This window comes from Vulpes vulpes, chromosome 3 (genome assembly GCF_048418805.1).
Source record: "Vulpes vulpes isolate BD-2025 chromosome 3, VulVul3, whole genome shotgun sequence".
Classification (NCBI taxonomy): Eukaryota; Metazoa; Chordata; class Mammalia; order Carnivora; family Canidae; genus Vulpes; species Vulpes vulpes.
In genome coordinates, this window is record NC_132782.1 from 81537174 (window position 1) to 81556314 (window position 19141).

The 19141-nt window shown below is 48.8% G+C and overlaps 1 protein-coding gene across 3 annotated transcripts in view; it reads right to left on the reverse strand.

The window, feature by feature from the left end:
* Positions 1 to 19141, reverse strand: part of HIP1 (huntingtin interacting protein 1) — a 158736-nt gene that overhangs the window by 60700 nt on the left and 78895 nt on the right. The window contains exon 1 of one of the 3 annotated variants that reach the window (XM_072752940.1): positions 879 to 1178. The exons of the other annotated variants lie outside the window; for them this stretch is intronic. The gene's annotated coding sequence lies outside the window, so the exon portion shown is untranslated. Of the gene's footprint in view, positions 1 to 878; positions 1179 to 19141 lie in introns of those variants that run through there. 3 annotated transcript variants of the gene reach the window in all.

The window sequence follows — 19141 nt, forward strand, 5'->3', positions numbered from 1 at the left end:
CACTTCCTTCTACATTCCAAATCCCAGTTGTCTTCCCAGGGTAGACCAAACCTTATCCTGTAGACTGGCCAGAAACTCTGGCCAATAATTTCCACTTTCCTAGTTTTTGTTTGTTTTTGGAAATTTTTTATTTAAGAGAGAGAGAGCACGGGGAGGGGCAGATGAAAGAAATCTCAAGCAGACTCTAAGCTGAATGGGAAGCCTGACACTGGGCTCAAGCCCATGACCTCAAGATCACGACCTGAGCCAAAACTAAGAGTCATATGTTCAACTGACTGAGTCACCCAGGGGCCCCTCCTACTTTCTTTTCTTTTTTTTTTTTAATTATTTATTTTTGATAGTCATACAGAGAGAGAGAGAGAGGCAGAGACACAGGCAGAGGGAGAAGCAGGCTCCATGCACCGGGAGCCCGACGTGGGATTCGATCCCGGGTCTCCAGGATCGCGCCCTGGGCCAAAGGCAGGCGCCAAACCGCTGCGCCACCCAAGGATCCCTCCTACTTTCTTTTTAATTTCAATTTCTCTTAGTGTTTGACACTTGGTATGTTGCCTCACCTCCCCAGCGAGATTAATTTAATCCCGAGGGCCAAGACCTGTCTTCTTCCAACCAGGGCCCTTAGGCCCACAGCTACTAAGGCAGGTGCAGAGTCTTAATAAATCATTAGATTATTAAGGATTGATTGCTTCCTAGTGCTCCACCCCACCCCACCCCCACCCCCGCTAAAAAGCACCAGGTACGTGATGATTCAAGGTTTCCTGAGAAAATACATTTCCACTTCCTCTCCTCCCCAGACTGTCCTTGAAGGAAGTCATCAGGTTCTGAAGCGGGCTATGCCTGCCACTGGGCAGAGGGTGGGAAGTTGGGGCTCGATTTCTTACCTCCGGTCTAGGTTAGAGAACATCCTCTGAGAACAGGCTGTGCTCCAGATTTCCCTGGAGTCACACAGGACCTATGACCACGCAGAGTCCCCCCTGAAAGAGCAGCATTGTCCACGGCTTCCTGGCCCAGCTGGCCCTTGTGTCCCAAGCTGGTTCCGGAGAGCCAATTATCAGCAGGCACTGCGGGAAGGGTGACTTTCTCCCAGTCTCTCCTCCCCCTCCTTCTGCTCCATCCTCCGCTCCTTTAGGGCAGCCTCAGCCAGGATGCAGCCAATGGAAAACCTGTGGGGCCCTGTTTCTACAGGAAGCAGGCCTGGGCTCGGCCAGCGGGGGTCAGCTAGGCACTGCCTGGTCACACACACAGTGCCTGGCAGGGGCCTCTTGCTCAGGCTGGCTTGCAAAGGTTCCACAGCAGGGCCAGGCAGAAGAGAATGTGTGGGGATCGGGGGGCAGGTCCTGAAGCAAGAGACTGGAAGGGCCCCTGCCCAGGGCCATGCAGAGGGAAATGTGAGACCAGGTGGGGCAGAAGGGAAGAGGAGAAAGTGAGATAGAACGTAGGCAGTGGGGGCAATGGGTGGCTCAGGGGTTGAGCATCCCCCTTTGGTTCAGGTCATGATCTGAGATCGAGTCCCACATTGGGCTCCCCATGGGGAGTGCTTCTTCCTCTGCCTGTGTCTCTGCCTCCCTCTGTGTCTGTCACGAATACATAAGTAAAATCTTTTTTTTTTTTTTTTTAAGAAATAATGCAGGCAGAGAAAGTAAACGCAAAGAGCATGCGGAGCGCAGGTGGCTGAGCAAAGTCACAGGTGGCGACTGCCAATGGCCCCAGGAGACTACTGCCCACTCAGAGGGCTGGGAATTGTGGACAGCTTCCAGTGTGCTTCCCTCATCAGGTTTGGAAGTCTGAGGTAACAGACCAGAGGAATGATCCTTCGAACACCTGCAAGTTGCCCTTGGGCATATCGCCCTTCTCCCAACCAGCCTGCGTCCCTGCCACAGCCTCCACGAGCCCAGTTCAGCCAACACAAGGCTGAGGGGACCTTCTTTCCACATACCTGATGCTGAGGCAGAGGGCAGAAAGGGATCCTCTGAGCAGCCAGCCCTGTCCAGGGAGGGCTGAGGCTGGCAACAGGGAAGGACAGGGTAAGATTCTAGGGACGCATGGCACATCCTGGTAAAGCTGGGCACAGCTTAAGTTCGTGACTGGGACATTGAGCCTAGACCAGGATGGCAGAGTTCAGAACCAAGTTGAGGTCACAAGAGCCTGAGGGAAGTACAGTTGAGGCACAGAAGAGGAAATGTGGCCCTCCACACTGGGAAGAGAATGTGTGGGGATCGGGGCAAGTGCCTTCAGCACTGAGACTGCTCTGGTCTTGGCTGCGGTATCCCACAGCTGGTATCCCACAAGTCTTTTTAAATCTTCTCTCTCTCTCTCTCTCTCTTTTTTTAAGTGGGACACGATCCCAGGACCCTAGGATCATGACCTGAGCTGAAGGCAGACTCACAACCAACCTGGTTACTTCCTGCTAAGGGTTTATCACAACCTGAAATTCCTTTGTTAGTTGATTTGCTTGGTCTTTCCCCACCCAATAATGATCTCCACCAGGGCAGGCGCTGTATTCTCCTCTGGTGCCCCTCAGTGAGTACACACTGCCTGGTGCTCAGAAGGGCTGATGCAAGAACGCCTGGTCTGCCCAGTCCTCTCCAAGCAGACATCCTTGTCAGTGCTCATTATCATGTGTACTCCCCTCTCCTGTCTAGGATGCCTTATCTCCCTCCTCCAAGTCCCTCACAGCTCTTCAGTTAAAAATCTTGTTGGGGCACCTGTGTAGCTCAGTGGGTTAAGCATCCGAGTCTTGATTACGGCTCAGGTCATGATCTCAGGGTCATGAGACTGAGCTCCCTGTTGGGGCTTAAGATTCTTTTTTCTCTCTCTCTCCCTCTGCTTGCCCCACTGTCCTTTCTCTAAAACAAATAAAATATTTTTTTTTAATTTGAGAAGTTTAAAAAATGTCAATCACTTCTGTAACTGGCGAGGTGTACAAGCTTGTGTTGGGTGGAAGAGGGTGGCCAGGCTGGTTCAGTACACCTCGATGAGGCCAGAAAGTGGTACTCAAAGTGGAGAACACTGGTGAAAGCAACCCAAGTATTCATCCATGGAGCAATGGATAAACAAGACATGGTCTCTTCACTTCAGCCTTTTAAAGGGAAAGAACCCCCACCACACACTATAACATGGATGGACCTGGAGGATATCATCCTCTGTGATGTTAGGCAGGACACAAAAGGATACATATTGTTTGATTCTGTGTATCGGAGACCTAGAATGGTCAAATCTGAAGAGCCCAAGGAAGAACAAAGGAAGAATGGTGGGTGCCAGGGGCTGGGAAGAGGGGGGATAGGGAATGACTAATGGGGATGGGGTTTCCTGTTGGGTGATGAAAACGTTCTGAATTTAGATAGTGATAATGGTTGCATAACACCACGAATGCACTAAATGCTACTCAATTATACACTTTAAATTGGATAAGATGGCAAATTTGAGGTTTTGTGTAAGATGATTTTTTTTTTTTTGATAATGTGGAAGACGCTGAGGAATCATGACTTGGAACACCTGTCAGAGGTAGTGCAGGGCCACTGCCTAGGCTGTAAGACTATGAACTCTGCAAGCCCAGCTGGGCCTTCTGCACAGACTGGCATGGACAATCTGTACAACTGGACCACCTGGCGTGGGTGTGGGGTGCTGACCTAAGTGCTGCTGGACAACACAAGCTGAAAGAAAATGGACCCTGCTATCCAATAGTTAATTGTTTGTAGGGAGATAAGGACCATCCTTCTTCCTCTTCCTGTTCTTTCCTTCCCTCTTCTCTGACTGTGCAATTTCAGCAACGCTTTATGAAAAATGAAACCAGTATGGGTGCATAAGCTACTTATCGCCTACATCTAAGGAGTGGCACAGCCTGATGAGTGGTACTCAGAAAGCAAAAGCCAAAATGAGATGAAGCTCCCTGAGAACGTGGAGGACCCAAAAGGGCTATCTTATCACATGAAAAGCAAAAAGAACTAGAAGGGATGGGCACACAGTTTTCAGCCAGTGGTGCACCGTGGATAATAAACTCCTATTCTACCTCTGTCTTTTCCATCCAGAAGATCTTTGAACTGAAAAAAGGCAGAAAGAGCAATGAAAAGGAAAACCCAAGATGAATCAGGAGACTGTCAGAGAGCCCCCCAGGAGTGAGTGAGGTTGAGCTTCTGACTTGGATGAGTAACACAAAAGGGATGAAGGGAGCAAGAGAAGTGATGCATCCTCTAGACTCTAGGGCAACATTTCAGAAAAATCAAGTAGACAGGGTGTGTGTCTGAATTTCCAGCATTGAGGCATCTAACAAAGTTTCTTATAACATCTCATAGACAAGGACAAGAAACTAGGACACCAGGGTTGAAAACCACTGACTGCCAGTCGAATGTGGCCTGTGAGCTAAAGTTGGTTTTTGCATTTTTAAAGGGGAGTGGAGGCAGGGAGGAGGAGGAGGAAGCATCTGGTCACAAATCCAAAAATGTTTACTATCTGGCCCTTTGCAGGAAAAGCTTGCCAGGCCCTGGGCTAGCTGGAAGAGCTTCCAGGCAGCTGTCCATGTTGGCAGGTGCTGATTATTGACTACTATCACCTTGGAGTAAGGTGTACCCGTGTCCCAGACCTGTGTCCACCCCCGTGTTTACCAGTGTGAGAGTATACAGAAGGCACAATGACAGATCCAAGCAATGTCTGGAGCAACTGCAAATGCGTCTGGGTGATAGCAGAAGGGTGTGACCATGGGTGAGCCCAACTGTACATGATCGGACAGTAAATTCCCAGTACGTTTGCTGAGTTAACAAGACGATGCGGCCACTATCATAACATAAAATTCAAGAAACTAATTTCATTTTGAGCTATCTCAACAGAAGTATACAAGAGCCAGTCCTTGGTTTCATGGCTTTTTGACTGCACTCGAGAGTACTGATGCAATCTACCACATGCCAGACATCCTCTGGGGCAGCGGATCTGGCATGCTGCTCTCGGTGTCCCATTCAAGAGGAATACTGATAATGTGGGTGGGTGCAAAGCAAACCAACTAGGATGGAGAACCACACAAGGTCAGGTGAAAGAAGAGAAATCAGAGCAAGGGGTGGCAGGAAGCAGGGATGAGCAAGGAATGGCACCAAGGTCTTTAAATACCTCAATTCTCAGCACCTGGGAAGTAGAGGACCTCAGGGCTCCAGTGCAACCCAGCAGTGAGAATTAAGAGAAGCAGCATTCTGTGTCCATCATCCTCCAACCTGGAAACAGTACCAATGTCCTTCAACTTGGGGGTGAATGAACAAGATGGGGTACAGCCACGCCATAAGAAGCTACTCGGCAATCAAAAGAAACGAAGGATTGATTCACACTAACAACGTGGGTCAATCTTCAAAGTATGATGTCGAGTGACAGAATTTTAACTCAAAGGGCCACAAACTGCAGGATTCCATTTATAGGACATTCTGGAAAAGTTAGAATTTGAAGAATGAAAAGAAACCCAAAAAACATTTTAAAAAAATAGGTCGCTGGTTGCTAGGGGCTGAGAGTAGAGGAGGGGGTGGCTACAAAGGGGCATGAGGGAATGTGGGGGATGATGGACCCATCCTAAATCTCAGTCGTGTGGAGGTTACCTAATTGCATGCGACTGTCGGAACTCATCGAACTAGACACCAACAATGGTAAACTTTAATGGCATATAAATTACATTTCAATAGACCTGGCTTTAAAGATAAAGATAAAGCGAGTTCAGCAATAAGTAGACAGGAGACCTTGGCAGGTGGACACTGATGCTTGGTCTGGGTGGCAGGTGTTCAGCTGTCAAAGGAATGCTGACACAAGATGGTCTTCCAGGCCCCCTATGCCTTCTAAGCCCATGATTCTGGCAGGAATAGAGGAATGGGGGAAGGAGACTGAGAAAAAACGGCCAGCGAGGCAGGAGGAGAATCGAGGGGTGGGGGTTACCCCTCTTGATAAAGAGAGTGTGTCAATGCTGCAGGGCAGGGGGTAAGGACTCAGGATTAGTCACAGCTGGTGAATGATGGAGGCAACATCTGTGCGGGGAGGAGAGGATGGGAGGCAGAGTGGGAGGCAGTCTAGACAAAATGAACGTCTCCTCACTTCCCAGGGTCCAGGGTTCAGGGATGGGGTCTGGGCGCAGGCTCCTCATTACCATCCTTCCCGCCAGGCCCTCCCATGGTGTTTCCATTGGAATGGCAGCTCCGAGGCTGGTTCCCCTTCCCCAGACGGGGTCATATGAATGAGAATACACAGGCACAGGATCTTTCCACAATGAAAAGGTAGGGGGCTGCAACAACCATCTCTTTTGCCAGAGACAGATACAGACGTGCCTCGATTTACTGCACTTTGCTTTACTGTTTCACAAACACTGCATTTTTTTCTTTTAGAAATTAATGAGAAAAAAAAAAAGAAAGAAAGAAAGAAAGAAAGAAAGAAAGAAAGAAAGAAAGAAAGAGAAATTGAAGAGTCTGTGGCAACTAAGACTGCATCAAGCAAGTTAAGTATTAGCATCATTTCCCCAAAAGCATTTGCTTACTTTGTGTCTCTGGTCACATGTTGGTGATTGTTGCAATCTTTCAATTTTTTTTCTTTCAAATTTTTTTATCGTTATCATATGTGTTACGGGGATCTGTGATCAGAGATTATGACTTGCTGAAAGCTCAGATGATGGTTAGCATTTTTTAACAATAAAGTATTTTTAATTAAGGTATACACATTTGTTTCTAGACATAATGCTATTGCACCCTCAGCAGACTACAGCACAGCATAAACATAACTTTTTTTTTTTTTATGATAGTCACACAGAGAGAGAGAGAGAGAGGCAGAGACATAGGCAGAGGGAGAACCAGGCTCCACGCACCGGGAGCCCGACGTGGGACTCGATCCCGGGTCTCCAGGATCGCGCCCTGGGCCAAAGGCAGGCGCTAAACCGCTGCGCCACCCAGGGATCCCATAAACATAACTTTTATATGCGCTAGGAAATAAAAATTTCATTTGACCCTGCTTTATTGTGATATTCATGTTATTGTGGTGGTCTAGAACTGAACGAAGGAACCAGCAGTTCCTCCAAGGTATGCCTGTCCCTATCCTTCCTTCTCTGAAAATGATGCAAAATGCCTGTGAATCCTGAGAAGAGCACTCTCCCTTTCTACACAAGACCCCTCTCCCGTCTGCCCCTGGCTACTAGTCCCAAGGGTCCTCTTACTCCAAGCAGCCAAGTGAGAGCCCAGCCTCCCTGCTAGAACACCCCTCCCCACACTTGCCATCCTCTGGGAGGCCTTCCCAGATCATCCTGTCCCCTTGCTGTCATGCATCCTTCCTACTCTGGTTTCCCTGGCCACCATGCTAGGAGCCCTCCAGTTCTGCATCCCCGAAGATCCCCAGATCTTCTATCTACAGCCTCCAAATCAAACCATTTATTATGGGCGCTACAGATGACAGAATAGGAGGGCACCCCACTTTGTCCCTGCCGACCTGGAGGAGCCAGCACGCCATCTTCTGTCACCTCCATGGTTCCAGCCTTACCGCCCAGTTTGACAATGACTACTGCCCCAAGAGTCCCCTTCCGCCAGGTCATCCTGTCATATCCTTGGGCGGAGATTGCCATATCACCTGTACTTTCATCCCCTGACCTAAAAGCCCATGCCCACCCTGCCCACAGACTAGCAGCCCAGTTTCTGAAGAGGGCCACTCCTTTGCTCCACACCCCAGGCATCTCCTTCCACGACTGCTTATTGTGGGGTGGGGGTGGGGGGCACTTAGACCTTTGGAAGGGCCGGAGGCAGGGCAAGAGGGTAGGTACTGAGACCCTCAGTGTCCCTGCCCATGTCCTCTCTGCCCACCTGCCGTGGCTTCAGGCTGGCCGCCCCTCCACTACAGTTCTGCTTCTCTCCTCACAGAGGAAGCATCTGCTCTGTCTCCCAAGCAACCCAAACTGCAATGCCCCGCTCGCAGGTGTCACCCCAGAGAAATGTGTCATGGTCACTTTCCAGGCATGTCTGCCTACGGAGTCAAGCCTTGGGTGGTCCCACGAGCCGTTCGCTGATCATTCACTGCTCCCTGGCCACGCCTTTTTGCAATGCCCCTCGCCTTACAGAGAGACAGCTGCTCAGCAAGAGCGGAAACCCTGAGCTGTGTCTTTCCCTAAACCACCAGCACTGCCAGCTTCCTCTCCTCCCCTCCCCTCTGCCCTCCTCCCCGCCCCCCCACCTCTCCGCAGCTTTCTCTGAGGTTGGTTTTGTCTCTTCTCTTTCAGTAACACAGAGCACTGTTTCTCCCACTATCTCAAGACCCAAGGGGGAGGTGGTGCCTGGCTGACAGGGGGTCCCTGGGCATAGGAACCGCCCATTCATTCCCGGCTCTGTGTCTTCCCAGTGCCCTATTCCATTTGTCCAATGAATGAGCCAGGAAGCATTTGCCGTATCCAGACGTGCCAAGGCCTGCTGTTTCTCCCTCAGATCTCTATTTTTAGATTCAGATTTTTTATTTTTGGTTCAGCTTCTACCATACACAGCCCATCTCACGCCCACTTCACTATATACGTGGCCCCCACCTCTAGGCTCTACCACAAACGGCCCCAAATAAAGCCACAGGAGTAACTCTCCTCATGTGTTATCCCAGCTAAGGAATCTAGGGTGGCTCCTGATCTTCTAGGGTTGAAACTCTTCAATATGACTCCAGGGCCCTCCTGCCCCCAATTCTTCAGCTTCATTTCTCACTCCAGAGGGTGATCTTCACAAATGCAGTTTATAAACAAACAGAACCCCACTTTATGCAATGGGGTGGTGATGCAAAGATATCTCTCTTATTTGAGTCTAGCAAGTCATTCCGTAACTTTAAACATTCCCAATTTACCTGTTTGGCTCATTCAAATATGTGAATACCAGGTTTGATTGAATAATGATGACAATAGCATTGCCAGGTTTCGTTTTAGTCCTTTCTAGCTTCAAAGAGCTTTCATATCCAGGGGCACCCAAGTGGTTCAGTGGTTGAGCATCTGCATTTGGCTGAGGTCATGATCCCAGGGTCCTAGGATCGAGTCCCACATCAGGCTCCTCACAGGGAGCTTGCTTCTCCCTCTGCTTATGTCTCTGCTTCTTTCTGTGTCTCTCATGAATAAATAAAATCTTTAAAAAAAAAAAAAAGACAAAGAGCTTTCATATCCACTATCTTACAGATGCTGAGAAAACTTGGGGAGGGGGAGGTAGGGCACACTTAACCAGTGGGCTCAGAGAGGTCAAGCCACACACACAGCAGGGCTGGCACCTGCCCTTCTGAGTCAGGCACATATTCCATATCCTGCCAGTTAGCTAGGGATAACGGAAACTCTTAGCCAAAGCCAACTTGTTTTCTAAGCTTCTGTGCTCTCACCTGGACACATTAGCTCAAAGGCAGATCTTTTCTTTTCTTATGAAAAGTTGAACCTGCCCTACTAGCAGGTGTTATAATCTCTTGGTCCAATGAGAACCAAAAGGAGAAATTTCTCAGAAAACCTGAAGTGGAAACCTGACCCAAGGCCAAACAGCCTCTAAACAAGTCAACCTTCCATTGTTTTCAGGAAGCAGGTTCTGGTCTTAGATGCCGCCATACTCTTCCACCAAACCCTTAACACACTGTTGGGTTCTCTCAGAGGGACACATTCTGGTTTGAAGGGAAACAGAGATTGGGTGGTAGGCCCATGAAGCCCAAGTTCATTGTGAACAGACCCTCTGGAGAGCACTGGGACATAACTCCACCTAGCAGTGTGGCCACAGGACCTTGCCCTCATCTAAGAGATCAGCAGGGTGTGTGATGGACTGAGGGGGGATATTCCTGATCCCTGAGCTCCAGCCAGTCCTTTAAGAGTCTACGGTCAGATTCACACTGGCCACCTTTGGCAAAACCCCAAAGGGGATATACATCCACTCGTCAGTCCTGCAGAGGATAAGCTCAGATGCAAGAAACACAAATAGCACATGGCTGTCTTTTTGTTCAGTGGTTCCCACACTCAGTTGTGCATGGCCACCACCTGAGAACTTAACCCCGAGCCCCCAGTACACGTTCGCTCACTCCTGATGGACAGCCCTGCTCTACCCCGAGACTGCATCCATTTGGTCTGAGATAGGGCCACTGTTCAACGTGCCCTTTCATTCTGATCATGCTACAGAAGAACGTTCTATGTCAGAGTCTAAGGGAAAAAAAATCCCAGCCCAATAACTCAGCCAAAGGAAAAGCAGAAATGAAGCTGGGGAAGAATGTGGGCAAAGAGAAAGGGAATAACACAGCGGGGAAAAATGGGACATGTAGGTTTCCTCACCCCAGACTAGCATACTTTGATTTAAGTCCATATAACATTTTGGGGGGAGGGAAAATATGAATTGACACTAAAGACAAATTAGAAGATTATTCATTTTACAAAAGAATCTAGCATTAGATTCCTTTAAATAGCAATCTCTGCTAGTGCATTTAAAATAGGATTCCATTTACAGAAGTGTGATTTACACAAAACCACATCTGTTACATAAGGCTCGGAAAAATAGCTCTCCTCCCATGTAGTCTGGCCAACTATAGAACTGGCCCCATTACAGATGGTCATCTATTTTCTTCTCAAAGATACCCAGCCCAGCTCTCTGGCACCTCTTTCTATATTTCACCTGATTCTTAGGGACCATTCAGATTTCTTCCAGGCTTCCCGAAGCTCAGGAAGCAACTGCTCCAAAATCTTTACACATTCACCAATTCATTCGACACATGTTTCCTGAAGGCCTATCGTGTATGGGGCACTATTCCAGGAATACAGCTATGCACCAAAACACCACATCTCTGCCCTGTGGATCTTCTTTTTTAAGATTTCATTTATTCATTTGTTTGAGAGAGAGAGCTTGCGAGCATATGCGTGGCAGTAGGGAGAGGGGAAGAGGGAGAGGGAGAAGCAGACTCCCTGCTGAGCTTGGAGCCCAATGTGGGGACTTGATCCCACGATCCTGAGACCATAACCTGAGCTGAAATCAACAGTTGGACATCCAACTGACTGAGCCACCTGCCTCATGTACCTTACACTGGAATGGGAGAGAGGGGCTGACAGTGAAGAAACAAATCTATGGTGTCTGAGATGGTAATAGATGCTATAGGGCCAAGAATGGGGCTGGTGTCATAACTGTATACAGGGTCACCAAAGAAGGTTGCACTAGAAGGCGACAGAGGCTGATGAGGAAGCAAGCCTGAGAGATACTTTGGGGAAGAATTCTAGGCAGAGCCCACCTGGCAGGAGGGGGGTTAACTGTGGCTAAAGCCTTGCAGTCAGAGGTGGGAGAGGCCGAATGGCAAGGGGTCATGCAGGCCACCGCAAGGACCAGCCTTTGTTCTGATGGAAACAGGAGCCCCTGAGAAGTTTTGAACAAAAGGTGCCATGACCAGACTCCTTTTTTAGAGGACCCCTCTGGCGCTGTGCTGACACTGCAAGGACAAGCAGGGAAGCAGGGGGAACAGCTGAGATGCAGCTGAATTCGGGCCAGAGATTACGGAGGGTGTCCAGGCCAGGCTGGTTGTGGTGCAAGTGCTCAGATGTGGATGGATTTGGATAGATTTTGAAAGAAGAGCTGACACGGTTTGCTGATGATTTGGACATAGGGTGTGTGGAAGGAAGGAAGGAGTCAAAGATGGCACCATGATTATATATGCCAGACCAGTGTGCAGGACCGAGTTCTCACCAGCAAGATAGAGAACCAAAGGACGAATAGGTAGGTCTGGGGCAGACATGATCTGGTTTGGGCAGGGGAGAGGGGGGCATGAGATGCCCATCAGATAAATCCCGAATGGAACTCTAATTGGTCCAAGGTGAGGTGGCGGGGAGCAATCCTGGAATTTGGAAGAGATTTGTGCTAGATCAGTTGATCTGGTAGCCATCCACACACAGATGGGATTTAAGTCTAAGATTAAGGTAAGATCACCAAGGAGTGAGTGCAGATGAGACCTCTGGGGACAGCCTGAGGATACCTGACACTCAAGAAAAAGTTGGGGGGAATAAGGAGTGGAAACAAAAGAAACAGCCCATGAGGCAGAAGGAAAACCAGGAGTGTGGCACTCCAGAAGGCACATGAAGAGATGTATTTCAACAAGGAGCGATTGGTTGCGAAAGCTACCAAGGGATCAAGCAGATGACAGCTGAAAATTGAACATCATCGTGACCTTGGGCTTTTTGGTAGAGTAGATGGGGGCAGAGTCTGAAGGGGAACTCAGCAAGAAGGGGAGCTGGAGGTAGCAAGGGCCAGCAAGGAGGATGAGACCGGAGGAGGCGGGGTTGCCTAGTTTTAAATGGGAGAAATTATAACACGTTTGAGTAGATGTGAAGGTCAGGAATGGAGTGTCATTGGAAGGGGGAAAGGGTCTAGTGCACAGTAGAAGCCAGCCACCTTGTCACACACCAGCACACGTCACAGAGTATAGACATAGGGGTCAACAGATGGCTGCCAGGGGCTTGTGCAAGCTTTCTCAGGGTTATGTCTCTTTTCACAATTGACACAGGAAGCAAGGTCAGGGGCTGAGAGTGAGGGCAGGGGAGGAGAAGGCAGAAGTGTTGTCTAGGAAAGTGGGTGAGTTGCATCGACTAGGGGAATGCGTGGGCCTGCCAGGGAGCAGCACCGGAGGCCCGTTACACAGCAGCCTGAAGAAAAGAAATGAAGCCAGCCCTCTCTGCCTCCTCTTCCCCCTGCCAGTTCTCTCCCATCCCCTCCTTGTTTCTCACGCTAACTCTTCCCCCTCCTTCCCATAGCCTTCCAGCTTTAGAACTGCTTGGACCTCCATGGAATCGATACTGATACACTTGATCACTTCTGTGTCCTTTTTCAATGAGGCCTTTCAGGAAGGAGACATGAAATTGGTGCTTGCTTTGGCAGATGTGTGTGTTGCAGGGGACGGGGCGGGGACAGGAGTCTGGGCAAAGCAGAGGAAGTATAAGGCAGAAGGTCCAGATTCCCTCTCAATTCTTTCAACTTCCTTCCACTCCCCCCGGCTCCACCCACCACCTTTGGATCTCGAATCTCCTTATCTAAAATGCAGACTGAATAGTCTCTACCTCATTGTGGTTCAAGCTCTGATTCTCCAATTCAATTAACCTTTCCTGGCCTGTAATAGATCCCAGACTCATTTGAACACAGTATATCATTTAACCCTGTGGTCATACCGGGGCTGCCAACTTCACTGATGAGATGGGGAAACTGAGTCTTGGGACAGTGCAGTGATTTGCCAAACTAGCTGGGATGCATGGCTAGCTAGATGACCTGGCTGGTAAGTGGCAGAGCCAGGATTTGAGCCAACATCTTGCTCCAGGTGCAACCCCACTGATCCCAAGCTCTATTCTGGGCCTGGGAAGGAAAAGTCAGCCTCATTTCCACTGAGAGAACACACTGGTCTGTGTCAAGCCCTAGCCCCCAGAAACTGGATTCCTTAGCAACACAAAACCAAAGCACAGCCTCACAGATCTCATGTCAGAGCCAAAGAGAAGGACATGCAGGGACAGCGCAGGGCCTGGTCACCCTGGGGAGGCCATGGAATCTCCCTGCTGGCAGGCAAGGAGCCCTGATGGATACCTCTGGCCCAGAACCCAGGAAGTCATAAGCTGGGGAGGAGCTGCTATGCAGTTTGCAAAAGTGGTGAGGTGGTGGTTGCTAATTCCGGAGGTGAATTTCATCATCATCAGTGGCTCTGATATGACTTCCTCCGAAAGCAGAGTAGCCAAGAATTCTCACTTCTGTTTCTTGAGTGAAGAGGAGCCCCTCCTTAGGGAAGTAGGGGGTAAGAGCCTCGAGGTTCAAGATGGGGAGGGTCACCCAAAGGGCCTTGGGCAGCATGAACCCCCACCTGGGCACGCAGGCCTGACATCCCACTAGTCTCTGGGCCACTAGCTCCTGGGAGCTCAAATGGCCAGACCCCTCTTCCTAAAGCACAGCTCCAAGCATGCCAGGCATGTTCAGGGGCTCACCACACACACAGGGAAAATGCTTCACTGTAAGCTTTCAGGATCTGGTCCCAGCTGGCCCCCGTTAGTTTAGTCATCTGAGACTTTATTCACTCTTGAAACTCACCCACCAAACATATTTTGAGCACCTATGTGTCAAGTGCTGCGCTAAGTTAATTCACGGATGAGTCATATGTGAGTGCCCTGTGTGCATAGCCAGTTAGAGAGGAGATACTGATGAATGCAATATTCGGGGGCCCTGGGGTGGGTATCTGACCAAGACTGCAGGACTGGCATGGGGGGTCCACCCTTGGAGGAAGAACTGCCTAACCAGATCACTGGCCTGAGGAGGGGCCTGCAGGGATGGTGGAATGGAGAGGCCAGCAGCAAGGCACAGAAGTGAGGGCCAGTGCCCAGTGCGGTGACCTGTTGCTGGAGTGTGGAAAACAAATGGGGAAGGGGCCGGGCCCAGGGAACCCCATTCACAGAATTATACACAACAGTCCAAGATACCTTCTCCCATACCCACCACTCAGCTAGAAACACATTAATAAGGATTCTTAAACACTAAAACCTTTATTGGGGAGCCTGGGTGGCTCAGTCGGTTAGACATCTGGCTCTTGATTTCAGCTCAGGTCATGATCTCAGGGTCATGAGGATTCTCTTCCTCTTCCTCTGCCCCTCACCCACCCTCCCTCTAAATAAATAAATAAGTAAAATCTTTTAAAAATGCTAAAACTTTTATCAATACGACAGCAATCATATTCTAATATATAAACAAGAGAAATTAACGTTGTATGTCTTGAATATACACAATCTTATATCTCAAACACATTTCTATAATAAAAAATTGTGTGACAATAATACAGCTAAAACTTTAAAGCCCAAGTACTTTAAAGTGTAAAGTGGTGAACAGATAGTCACTTTTCCATGTGTGTACAAGGATGTCAGCTCCACGGCAGGAAATGGGACATAGCATAATGTCTACTAATAGGGTACTGATTACAATGAAATGATATAGGTCTTTTCTACTCATCTGGAAACATGATAATATAACACATACACACTAAGTCCTCTGCCTTCGCCATAACTCTCTAGAAGATACTATGATTATCCTCCCTCCCCACCACCCCACTATAAGGGGGTAAATCCTGAGACAGGGAACCCTAGGAACCTGCCCAGGGGTAACCTGCCCAGGTGAGTAAGTGGTAGATACTGAATTTGAACCCTAGGACCCATGTCCTTGACCATTCTCATATACTGTTTATAAATTTACAAACCTATATTATTGTGTGGTCCCATTTTGTTTAAATAAGTGTGTACCTGTTGTGTATGCACATATATTTGGTTGAATCAAGTGACAATTTGGCCGTTTTTGATTTCTAAAAGCAGCACTTTTATATGACTCAACCTACCATCATATATGGGCACGAGTGCACACACACACAAAATCTGTATGGATCTATACCAAAGATCCTTGTTAGCAATAGTGTCTGGGATGCTAGAAGGGTACTCGATCTTTCTTTCTTTATACCCTTTCCTATTTTTTCTGAAAAAAATAGCATAAGTTAAACATTTTTCAGTGGGTGACCCTATTTCCTCACTGTGGCTGCTGAAGACCACCAACAACTTTGTGGTATTAAAAGTACCCAGGATGCAGGAGCGCTAGCCTCCCTGAGCCACAGCATCAGAGGCCAATGCACTCATGGCCGGGTCAACTCAGGAGCTGAGAAACCAACACATGGACAAAACCTGCCCCACAGAAAGGGCCCAGGATTCAAAGAGAGGAGTCCAGCAGCAGGAAACCAAGTTGTCACCCCACCCTCATTCTAGCTGCTGTTACTACAGCTGAAAGGGCCACTTTCACTGTTGATGACACCATGACCACCCCCATCACCAGTGCTGGAGAGCTGCTCATTTGACACTTGGCTCTGTTCATGGGGGTTTGTTGGAACTAAGAGGTAATGTCTTCAAGTTTGGAAGGAATCAATGAGCCTCCAGCACTCTCAGTAAAGTACGGCTGACTCCTGGATGCCAAGCTGAATGGACTGCAGGGAGGGGAGCTGAGATGTGGGGCAAGTGCCCTGAGGTCAGATTCAGACAATTGTTTAGGAACAAAGAGCCAATAACCATGCTTGGATGCACGGTTTGAACTGGACAGTGAGCCCAAGCAGACTGTGACTAGGGATCCCAAGGGCCACTGAGAACCAAGGAAAACCCTTACTAGGCATGACACTTCTGACTCTGGCATCCTTAGGGCAACTGGCCATGTCTGTATTCCCCATTCCTTGTCTGGCTCATTTACCACCTTCCAACACCCGACACTATTTTGTTTGCACTTACTGTTCCTGCCTACACCCCATTCCCAACACACACACACACAGGAGGTCAATGCCAAAGGCAAGGATCTCTGGTTTGGTTAAGTGTCCCCAGCACCTGGCATATGAAGAGTACTCCGTGAGTATTTTCTTTCTTTTTTGGAAGATTCCTTCCTTCCTTCCTTTCCTTTCCTTTCCTTTCCTTTCCTTTCCTTTCCTTTCCTTTCCTTTCCTTTCCTTTCCTTTCTTCCTTCCTTTTTTTTTTTTTTTTTTTTGACTTTTGTTTATTTATTCCTGAGAGAGAGAGAGAAAGAGAGAGGCAGAGACACAGGCAGAGGGAAAGCAGGCTCCCTGTGGGGAGCCCGATGTGGGACTCAACCCTGGGCCTCCAGGATCATGCCCTGGGCCGAAGGCAGGCGCTAAACCACTGAGCCACCCAGGGATCCCAATTTATTTATTTCTTAGAGAGAGAATGCACATGAGCAGGAGGGAGAGAGACAGAGTCTCAAGCAGAATCCACGCTGAGTGTAGAGCCTGACTCAGAGCATGATCTCATGACCCTGAGATCAAGACTTGAGCAGAAACCAAGGGTTGGATGCTGAACCAACTACACCACCCAGGCACCCCTCCATATTTTCTGAATAAATGAACGAATGAATGCCTTCTTCAGTCCACCTCCCGTGCCACTTGGCAGAATTAGTTATCCCTACCTCTGAGTTTCTATGGACTTTCTTTAAATCTCTAACAATGCACTTACCATGCTCTATTATAATTGCCTCCACCTCATTGAAGACAGGAGCCTTCAAACTATCCCATTCCCTTTTATGGTCTCAGTGGCTGGCATAGAGCCTCATGGTGTGCCGACTCAGGGAACAACCTTGACATATGTAGAGGACAAAAGGGACAAGGGCCAGGCCCCCGGTTGACACCGTCCAGCACCAAGACTGCTGACATGCATCTTTGACATGCAAGCAGGGTTAGGGAGACCATGATTTGGTTAAGACTACTTTCCAAACAATCTAGCCGGAGACACATCAGCAGGAGAACGCTATTTTAGGTCCCAGAACACAAGGCTGAACTGAGTGCTCCAAAAAGAAGCCAGGGAAGAAAGTTAATGAAACACTCATTTCCAAAATACCCAGGCTTGCGGCTCCCACGCTTACCCTGGTCCTAGTGTGGGCCACCTCCAGCCCTGAGACCAGAAGTATGTGTAGGCCTGCTGGCCAGAATTGAACATCCCGAAGTGATCATCACACAAGGACAGCCTCTCTTGCCAGTTCTGCCAGAAGATCTGGTTATTTCAATGTGGGTCTCTGACCTGGCACTGCTCGTCCCTCTTTCCTCCTTCCTCTGGCCCTACTCCTAGCAAACCCACTCAGCATGCTGCCACGGTTCTTCCTGACATCACCACCCATTCACTTACCACCTACGGGTGCGCGGTGGCTTTCCGTCAATGAGACAGCTGCTCCTCCTTCTTCATCACACAGATGAAATACCACCTCCTCCAGGAAGCACTGACGTATAAAAGGCCTTGGATCCCACCTCCTGGGTACTTTGCTGGTTCCACCGAGACAGAGGCTGCACCTGCTCTTCTAGCCTAAACCGCAGGGAGTTCTTGAACATACCTGGCACTCTCCTGACCTTGTGCCTCTGCATGTGTGGCTCTCTCTGCCTGAAATGCCCTCAACTTGCCTTCCCCTCTGAAGAATCTTTCCCCTCTTTCTCCAGCTTTCTCCATGAAGCCCCTCCTCTGGGGCCAGGCCATTAATCCCCACCCCATCCCTACTTTCCCACGTTCCTCAAATGCACTCTATGTGTTTTACCACGTGTACCATAATTACTTACAACGTGCCTCATGGCCCTACTAGCAGAGTTTTAAGACTTCATTTGGTGCCTAAATGAATAAGCAAAGAAACTAATAATTACAGCATGGCTTACTAAGCCTCTGCATGTGCCAAGAACTTTAAACAGACCACGTCAATACCTCTTAAGTCTGTGGACACCAATTCATCCAAGACAGGTCAACTAATTTGTCCATGGTCCTGAAGAAAGTGTGGCATCAAGATTTAGCCTCTGGCTTATGTGACTCCAAAGCCCCATGATAAACCTCTAGGGCAGCCTCAGGGCACAGAAGCTGCTCCCTGATCTTCCAAACACAGGGGATGGCGCCTTGGACTCCAGCCACCTCCCATTCACATTTATATATGTGCTTCCTACCCTCTGATCCCTTTCTACTTGAGAAATCACCTCCAGATCAAAGATTCATTAGGACTTCAGGGAATCTAAAGATGACATGGGGATTTTTTTTTTCTTCCTTAAAAGACCTGTGCTTAATTTCTTTAGGGCCCCGGGGCAGCATGCATTTTGTCTGGCTGCTGGAATCCTTTGGTTCAGAGGCAGCTGCCAGACCACGTGCCTGTCTGGCTTAGGATTGGGACCTCTCCAGCAAGAAAGGAGACAAAGGTGGAACGGAAACAGCCCCTGGACGTGCTCTTTGAGAAAATCACCCAGCTGTGGGGGAAGTGGGTGGTGGTGGGGTAGATGGCAGGGATTGGTGGGTCTCTGGGTCACAGAGCACAGTGGGCTGAACTGTCCTAAAACCTATATTTGCTTCTGAACTTAGCCCCTGCCTGGCAGGGAGACCTAGAGGAGCCTCTGAGGACACTGAATTCTGCTTCTCAAGGATGTTTTAAGGGAGAAAAGAATCCAGGTGAGAGTTTTCTGTCACCTACAAGTATCTATGTGTCTTTCCACTCAATGCATTTCAGGGGAGTGTCTATTTCTCCCTACATCCTGGCCATCCACATCTTAATATCTACACCCAGGGGCCTGCACACACAATGAGAGCATCCAATACATGTGTGAGTTGAACTGAACCTCGTCCTGGTAGGATACAATCTTTGTGATCAGTGACAATAAGACATAGCAATCAGAT